Consider the following 8930-nt stretch of genomic DNA (forward strand, 5'->3'; position numbering starts at 1 on the left):
ACTCACTCAGGGAGGTCATCTGAGGCAAGCCTGACCTTTGCTCTGAGAAATGCCTCAAAGGGAGCAGGTTTGGGTGCTGCTGGACTGACCAGGGCCAGCAGCATTTGCTTGCAGGTTAGGAAGTTACTGGTTAAAATCTGTATACCCATTGTTGGATGAAAAAAGAAAAAAGGACTGTGTCAAGTTAACCTTGACTGAGCCACTTTCAGCCCCTTCCCCTACAGGACATGGGGAGAAAATAGGATGTAAAAGATTGAAGAATTCAGGATAAGGGTGATAACTGGGACAGAAGCATGAAAAAAATGGGTTTGTGATTGAGGGGTGAGCCCTGACTGTTGAGGCCATAACACACATGTGAAACATGCACTGCAATCAAGTGACCATGTGGGTAAAATCTCCCTGGAGCAGGTGGAGGGAGGTGTCTGTGATATCCATATGGTGAGGCATGGCAAGCTGGCCACGCTGTAGGTGCATGGGAAGGGCACTGTGGGCTGCTCTGCCTTGGGAAAAGCAAAGTGCATTTGTGGGATTGTCTTTGCTCAGAGATCCAGGTGCAGGAGAAAGTGGAAATGTGTACCTCAGGGAGATTTATCCCTGGCAGAAAAGCATCCATTATTTGACTTGTATGGGACAGGAAGGAGTAGAGCAGGAATCATCTGAACCAACAAGGAATGAGCCTCACCAGGAGCCATGTGAGTGCAATGCTGACCCATCCCAAGTGGTCTTGTTGCTCAACAATCCAACGTGGTGCTGTCCTGAGTGATCCCCTTGACAGGTAGGACCAAAGTAATTGACTGTTCTTATGGAAATTTGGGGGAGGGAGGGCATGGAATGGGGGAATAATATCTGTGTATATGCCAAGGGACAAGGTATAGTGATCATAGAGGATGTGTAAATCTGACTGCTGGATGTAAAGATGGTTTAGGTACACAATATAAGTTGTAAGTGTTGGTAAGAAGCAGTTTCAGGAAAAAGAAATAAATAAACAAAAAAAGGAGAAGATATCTTACTTTTTAACACTGTGAAAAGTGGTAAAATATGAAAAAAACTCTCTTAATTTACAATATTCCTATATTGCAGGAGTTGGCAGCATTGACTTAGGTGGTGTGGTTCTGCTAGCACAGGGACGAGATTTAGGGGTCTGCTTTCTCCAAATTATGTCTCTTTCCAACTGTATCCTGGTTTGGTAATACATGAACCTTTGTTTCTAGTGTCATGGTATTATCCTGTGGGATAACATTTACAAAATATTTTCTGTAATTTCTTTTTGCCAGATCTTTCCTGATGTTTGGTTAGAAAAATTTCTGTGAAACTCACCTGTGTTAGTAAAAATGGTCAGAAATAAGTGTTTTCTGGTAGTTGTAAGTGTCCACATTGTTTCCTCAGTGTGTTGGGGGAATGGAGGGAAGCACCTTTGTTCTCAATTTTGGTACTTGCTGGGATCTCTGACATTAGTAAATTCACAGGTGAAGTATTTCTTTAATGTCTTTAATATGAGTGTAAATTTATGAAGTTCAGTTGACTAAAAGGTGCCTTTTGTTATTAACACCATTTTACAAGGTGTCTAGCCCTAAACTTGAATGACTGTACTTCATATGTTTGGTCCTGAAAATAAAATTGTGCTGAAATGATCTGTAACACTGCCAGCATTGTTCTGTTGACAAAAGGTTTATGTGGCTATTTTGGTGTAAAAATGTTCCTTTTTTGTTATGGTCACTCACTTTCTTGCCTGGGAGCATGTGTACCTCCCTTAAAAATTGATGTGATGAGGCTTTCTGGATAGTGCTTGTTCACCTTTTGCTTACTCTAGACATGCTGACCACAGGCTCATTTCTCTCCTTGCAGAGCCAATTCATTTTCTTGCATTCAGAACAAAGCAGTTAATGAAAATTCAGGGTCAAATGTTTGGAAGCATTCTTTATTTTCTGCTGTATTTAAGCCTTTTAAAGCCTTTCACTGCAGCCCTTTCCCTTTGCCCCTTCTTTTGCCTGTGATGGTTTTTCCACTTTAGTTGGGCAATTGTTGTATAAAGCACCATGTGATTTGGTAATAGAAATATTTGGTTCACTGAAGTCCTCTGTGATCATGAAGCAAAGTCCATTTGAGCTACCAAATGAACACTCATCACTCATCCTGTACAAAGCCAAGTGTAATTAATTCTCTCTCCTCTGGTGACCACATGCTTCTGACATGGTAAAGAGAGGGGAAAAAAGGAGGGGAAGCAAATGTTGCAATCCTACTGGTTTGCAGGATCCTAGAGGAAGGACAGAATACCACTCCTTTGAGCATTTTGGGCTTAACATATTCCTAAAAAGTAGAAGAGGAAAAAAATTAATTTGCTGTCCCTGTGTTTGCAGCAAAGAGAGGTTTTCTGTCCTCTGGACCTGTCAGCAAGGAACTTGGACATTGGCAGTCCTCTCGCCCCAGGCTTTGCTCTTTGTGCTTTAAACATTGAACTGTCTTCCCTGGTGCCCTTTTTGCTGGAGAATACAAACTCTGAACAATGCTTTCTTTTTAGAATGTTCTGTATTGATCATGAATTTCGGCTTTTAGGTGCAGAATTTACTACTGAGTAAACTATGAGTTCCTCCTTTTCCTCCTCTCAGACTGAAATCAGTGTTAAAAACGCAGAAATTTCTGTTGCAGCAAAAATTCAAAGGTCTTAAAAAGGAGGAGTTATGCAAGCTAAGTGGACTTTTTTGGTGGATTTGTTGTAGTAAATGGCAGTACACACATGGATATATTCACAGGCAGCAATCAGGCTGTGTGCAGCGCTGCTTGGCTAACTGGAGCTGATGTTGGTGAGATTAATGCTGCCTGAATGGAAATGCCTTTGGAATTCTCCTCTTCCTTCAGGCCCTGGTACCTTGAGAAGACTTTTCATTCCAGCTCATCCCATTGGACATTTTCTGGATGTGTGTTTCTTCAGTTTTGCCTTTCATTTGCTGTATCATTTGGTGCTCTTTGGACATGCAGGATGCTGAGACATAAAGAATAATGTCACAGATTTACAAGTCTGGCTCTCCCCATCCAGCTCATGGATTTTTCTTTTTACTACAGTATGTACCCTTATGAAATGTTTTTTTTTTTTTTTTTCTCTTGACCTATGAAAGAAAAGTGTAAGTTACTTACCTTCTCTGTTGCATGTGCATTTCTTGCCCTTTGGAGGGCAGATTTCCGAATTTGACAGCAGACTGTGCTCCTTTTCTTTTAAGCTTTTGAAATGTAGAGATAATAACCATGTCTAATTCCCTATTTTCCTCAAGGAGCACAATGAAAAGGTGCTTATACAATTACCAGAGAAAGCATCTACCCTTGCTCCAGAAATACAGCTCAGTGAGACAGGGAGCATCCAGGCCTAAGGCATCGATTTCTCTTTCTCTTCCCTTCTTCCATTTCTCTTCCTGCTCCCTGTGTCTTGTCCCATTCCACCCCCAAGTCTGTAATCCTTCAAGGAAATGCTCCTGATTTCTGCATTAACCTGTCTGTAGCAGTCAGTGTTTAGTTTCCCTTTGCCAGTAAAGGCTCTGTTCTGGAATTTCATTACCCTAAGATGAGGCTGAGCTGATATTTGGAGTGCTTGGGTGCTTCAGCCTCAGCTAATTAGGACCCAACTTCTGCATCAAATTTCTCATTGGGTGCACTCACTCTTGCAGCAAAGAGGATTTAAATTGGACTAGCATTCATTTACCTTTCTATCTGAGATCAGTGACCATAATGGGGAAAAAAATCTGAATGTAGCCTTGAAGGCAATGAGAAATACAAACTTCCTGCAGGTTTCCATCTTCTTGGTTGCTGTATATTGGCTTTTGTGTTGGGAGAACTATTGTGTTCTGCTCTGATGAGGCTTTTGTGATGCTTATAGAACTTTTAATAGAACGTGAGGGTGGATAATGCCTGGTCTTTATTAGTTCTTGTCATTTTATGGCTTTGAAAGGCTTGTTATCTGTTATCACAAAAAGGAAATGGCTACTGCTATGTTTGGCACTGCAGAAATGCAGAATGCAGCCCTTTTTCCTGTGTAACTATTGAAAACCATTATTATAAGCTTTGGGAGGGATATAAATCTAGACCCTAGTTGAACCCAAGATTAATAAATTTAAAAAGTAGTATAAGATTAAATTATTTTAATATAGTCTAAAAGGCAGTAGAATTTCTATGAGCTTATATTTATTCTTTTAAAATTCCCTCCAAATAAGCAAGAGATCCTACCAGGAAGCCATGCCTAAATATAAGGATGGATAATCTCAGCAAAATGCATACCTGGAAATAAGGTTGGTTTGATTGTAAAACTGGTTTTGGTTACAGCAGGATTTGTGCCCTTGATTTAACTGGAAGATGACACCAACTTTCTAGAAAATACCCACCTACATCTCAGCCTTCTGCCAGTCTTGAAAATCACCCTGATCATCCTGACATGACGATATCTGGGCCTAAAAAATGATCCTGAAATGCTGAACTGGATTGAGAGCTGCAGTGAGTGGCACATGCTCTTTCAAGAAGTAAAGACCAAAGAAGAAAAAACAAAAGATCCTGTTATCCACAGACACAACTGAAGTTGGTTCCTTGGCATGTCATGCTGCAGAGGAAGAATTTACACATATCTGGGTCACTGGGGAAGCCAGCGTAAGCCTGAATGAAACTCCTGTGTGTGGCAGTAAATTCAGGATTTGAGTCCCTACAGCAAGTGACAAGATCCCAAGAAGGTAAGCAGTAAATAATTTATCCTTCTGTCTTTTTTTTTTTTTTTTTGAATTTTAAAAAAAAAATTAAAATATTTTTTAATTTAATTTTTTCTTTTGCTTTGCAGGGGGCAGTTACACTGTTATCCCTTGGTTTTCATTTGCCTGTGCACATGAGAGATTCCCAGCAGAGTTCTTTAATGATTTCCTAAACTTAAACCTCAACTTCTCACTGAGTCAGATTTTCTCATAACAATGGTTGCATTTTAAGCTGTTGCACAACTTAACAATTAGGCATTTTTTTTAAAGCTCACTGTGTCCTTTTGAAAAAAAGAATGATAGAGTATGAACCCTCCTGCAAAAAAAGGAAAAAGTACCTAGTGCACACTCAAAGTGCATTTATATTAAGTAAGGTAATTGAAAATAAAGGATGTTGTCATTGTTTTAAACTCTCCTAGGGTTTCTTTAGTGAGTGGCAATAATCTGTTATTTTAGTTTGAGGGCTTGATCACTTGACTGTGTTACCCTGTTGTTCCACTATAACACTGTGAAATTCTATATTTAATTAGTTTAGTTAACACTGCAGTCTTAATTTCTCAAGGTTTGCATACTTTTTATTTGATTGACATAATTAATTTTATTATATTGGTTAAAAAAGTGGTGTATCTTTTCACTAGATGGTATCCTGTTTTAATTCAATAGAGAACTCTTGGGTATTGATGTTAATTTTTTAATTTTTAAATTTTATTTTTCTATCTTTATATCAGAAAGTAAAACTGACAGCCCATTTGTCATTTCTAGAAGCCAATGTATAAGATATGTAATAATGAAGTGGTACTCTAGAAAAGCAAACCTAGAGAATTATGTCTGAAACTGAGGTAAAGCAGGAGGGTAAGAAAGTGCATTTTTTCATCATTGAGTTGTTTGGATATGTATTTTTCTCATGATGATTCACTTTTTTTTAAACAAAATAGGATAAAAATATTAGGATTTCAATAGCTAAATTTTATCACTCTTTAATCTTTTGATTTAATATAAACACAGAGAAGAACTCAAACAACCTCTTGAAAGAGGAGGTGGGTTTCTAAAGCAGGACACATGTAGGATACAGGAGGACAGTGGAGAACACACTGTCTGATCCTGTAATCTGTGTTTTTCCTAGTCCTGACTGCCTTGCAATTCTTTAATAAAATTTGTTGACTGTTGTATTGAATCTGATGGATTTACCAAAGCTGAGCTGCCTGAGGAGGTCTCATTTGCCTGAAAGCAAATGGGCACATATTTAGGTTTACCCAAGAGAAACTTTGCTATTTTGATATTTACTTTTTTTTCTGTGGTTGAAATAGTAGATTTTTCCCTCTTTCAAGCCCTCAGCACATTGTCTAGCTGTGCTACTCAGCTCCAGTGGTGTTGAGAATGTGTGTGCAGCTCACAGCGCTGGCTTCGAGCCTCCCAAGGCTTTTCTCAGATGAAAAGGTTGTTCACTACTCAGTTTTTGAGGGAAAAACCTCAGAGACGTGCCCAGGGCTGTTTGCTGGTAAATGTGAATCCAGAGGCTTCTCTGAGGAGCTGAGTATCTCGGATTACACTGCACTGAAAGACCCAGTGCTGAATGGATTGCAGAGTACCCTGCTGGCTCTGCAGGAGAAGGGATTGCTTGGCATTGCCATGAGATGTCAGAAAGTGCAAGGAGAAGGGAAAAAACCACCTTGCTTTGCTCTCAGAGCTGTGCATGCTCTGTGAGTGGCTGCTGCTTGTGTCTGAGGTCTCAACCTTCTGTATCTTCCTAAGGAAGTTTGGAAGCAGCTCTGGAAGTGAATGTTTTCCTGCACAGATATTTACATTTTCAGTGAGCAGGTCTGGGACACTGAACTGCTTTTCTCCTGTAGGAAGGGTTTGATTGCTTCAATGGCTGGCAGCTCCCATTATTCCCCTTCCATGAGCCACTGGGCTCTGGGCACATCTGGAGCTGTTCAAAGAGCAGCTGAGCTCGTGCTTGTTTCCTGCAGTCTGAAATTGAAACATCTTCCGAGTCTTTTAAGAGTCTGAAAACCACTGGGCTGTCAGGGAAGTCTAAGCCAAGCTGGCCTTAATTAATAAAAGCCAACAGAATCTCCTGGTCCTGGGTAGCTGACCCACAAGTGAAAGTTTCACACCAGAGAGTGCAATGTGGACCCTTTCAGAGCACCAACAGAGAGCTGAAAGGTAAGTGAAAAATGCACAGAATAGTTAAAGTAACAAGAAACCAACCAGACGTTTAAATTTTTGCAAGTACAGCCTACACAGGAATTTCTAGTTGGTATAGTTATATATTTATCTGCACTTTTCTATACTGCTATAGGATATAGCAGTATAGAAAAGTGCTGATAAATGCTTGTTTGTAATTTTTAATCCCACTTGCTGTCCTCCCCTGCCAACAAGATCAGGGCATATCCAAAATAACTGTTTGAATTCACACCAGCACACAGGGCACAAGCACACAGCTCAAAAGGACCAGGCAATGTGGAACAACCAGAAATCTTTCCATGGCTAAGGTGAGAGGGGGAAAAAAATCAATCCCAAAGCAAACAAACACTTTCTTTTGATTTTAAGTTTTCTATTGAATCACAGAACCTCTCAAGCCATCTACCCATCTGGAAAATGGAGGCCAAGCAAACCACTCATGTTTTCTCCTTTCCAGCAGTGTAACCAAGTTCCACTTGCTGGTCTGGCACTTAAAGATGTTTCTAAAAGACAGCTTTGTTTTTCCAGGAAAAAGAAAAATCTATATTTTGAAATAAAGCAAGAAGCTCTCCTGCCTCTTAACACTGGTCTGAAACAGGAGGCTATTGTGGTAAGCATTGCTCTTTTTTTCTTTCTGGATTTCTCTGTTTTTTTTTTTTTTTTTTTCCTGATGCTCACATAAGAATTCTCCTACTTCAAGTACAGTAATTAAGAATTTTTTAAATTACAGTAATAAGAACTTTTTTTCATCATTGAAAAAAAGATTACAGTAGCATATTCTATATATTTATATTGGTGGGAGTCTGACTCTTACCTCTGCTAGCCAGATAATTTGATACAGGTGCTCTCTTGAGGAGGCGAAATAATTAAAAAGTAGTTTTGCTGGCTTTTGGCTTTTTTTCCAGTCCAGTTTGGGAGTTACTTGGTGTGGCCAGGAGGTGATGCCTGGGTTCTGAGAAAGAAAGAACATCTATTGCAATAAGCTTCTGTTGAGGCATGATGTATTTCAGCCTTTTTTTTTTCTCTGTGCTCAATTTTGCCCAGAGAGCTGGGAGGTGTAGCCTGATCCCAAAAAAACCCTATTTTGAGCCAATCAGTATTTTTAGATTATCTTTCAATGGAACAACTCAACATTTGATAAAAGGAAAAGACCTTCAAACTGAAGAAATATGAACAAAGAGCCCTCCCAAATATCCCTCTCCCCTGATGCTTTCACTTGCTTATTTTTTCAAGAGAGGATGCTTTCCTCATTTTCCATTTTTATGAAAACAGCAAAGCATATAGAGAATATTCTTTTGGCGGCAAGATTTTGTTAGGAAATAGATTTTCTGTCCTTTTATGTGAAGGGAAAAGTAGAGTTTCATTGTGTTGCCTGTTATCCTGGGTGCTGTGTGCACATCTGAAGCACAAGACAGCCCCTCCTTTTACCATCCTGGAAATCATTTATGCATCTGCCACGAAATACCTGGAAGAAGGAAAGGACCTGGATTGGAGCTGCACCAGCAGAGTCACAAATTGAGGCTCGTGGGTAAAAAAGAGCCAATAAGGACAGAGAGACTGGGTTTGGAAAGGAGATAGAAAGCTTGCACCTCTCACAAAACTCAGAACCTATGGCAAAAGTTATGTCCTCGTTGAAAACTTCTCCAAATATGGGCAGTCAAGCAGTAAGACAGTGTCTGCTATCAGTGCAGAGCCAAAGTAAAGAGTATTTTCCTAAGTGCTGTGGGCCACTTTGGTATGGTGAGTGTAGCAGGTAAGGGGCTTGCTTGTCCAGGGAGCTGGGAGGTGACAAGCAGAAATTCCTGCCTGATAAAAGCCGTGTTTATGAAGATGTATCCTCTCCTCCTAGGGTGTGAAACTGGAATTGATTGCTGCCACACTGTGACATGTGCAGTAAGCTTCAGATTCCTCTGTCTCTTCATCTGTGCATGCTAAATGCAAGGCTGGCACGTGAAAAATGTCAGGGATTTGTTTTAGCTCGGCTGTGCATTTCTCTGAGCTGATGGAAACAGCTTCCCGTGGGAT

At 40.0% G+C, this 8930-nt stretch overlaps 1 long non-coding RNA gene across 1 annotated transcript; it reads left to right on the plus strand.

Moving 5' to 3' along the window:
• The first annotated feature begins 548 nt into the window (after positions 1-548).
• Positions 549-5032, plus strand: LOC131554937 (uncharacterized). Its single transcript, XR_009274480.1, has 3 exons — positions 549-775; positions 4309-4706; positions 4811-5032. It is a non-coding gene; the product is annotated as an uncharacterized LOC131554937 (long non-coding RNA).
• Positions 5033-8930: the final 3898 nt, after the last annotated feature.

This window comes from Ammospiza caudacuta, chromosome 2 (assembly GCF_027887145.1).
Source record: "Ammospiza caudacuta isolate bAmmCau1 chromosome 2, bAmmCau1.pri, whole genome shotgun sequence".
Classification (NCBI taxonomy): Eukaryota; Metazoa; Chordata; class Aves; order Passeriformes; family Passerellidae; genus Ammospiza; species Ammospiza caudacuta.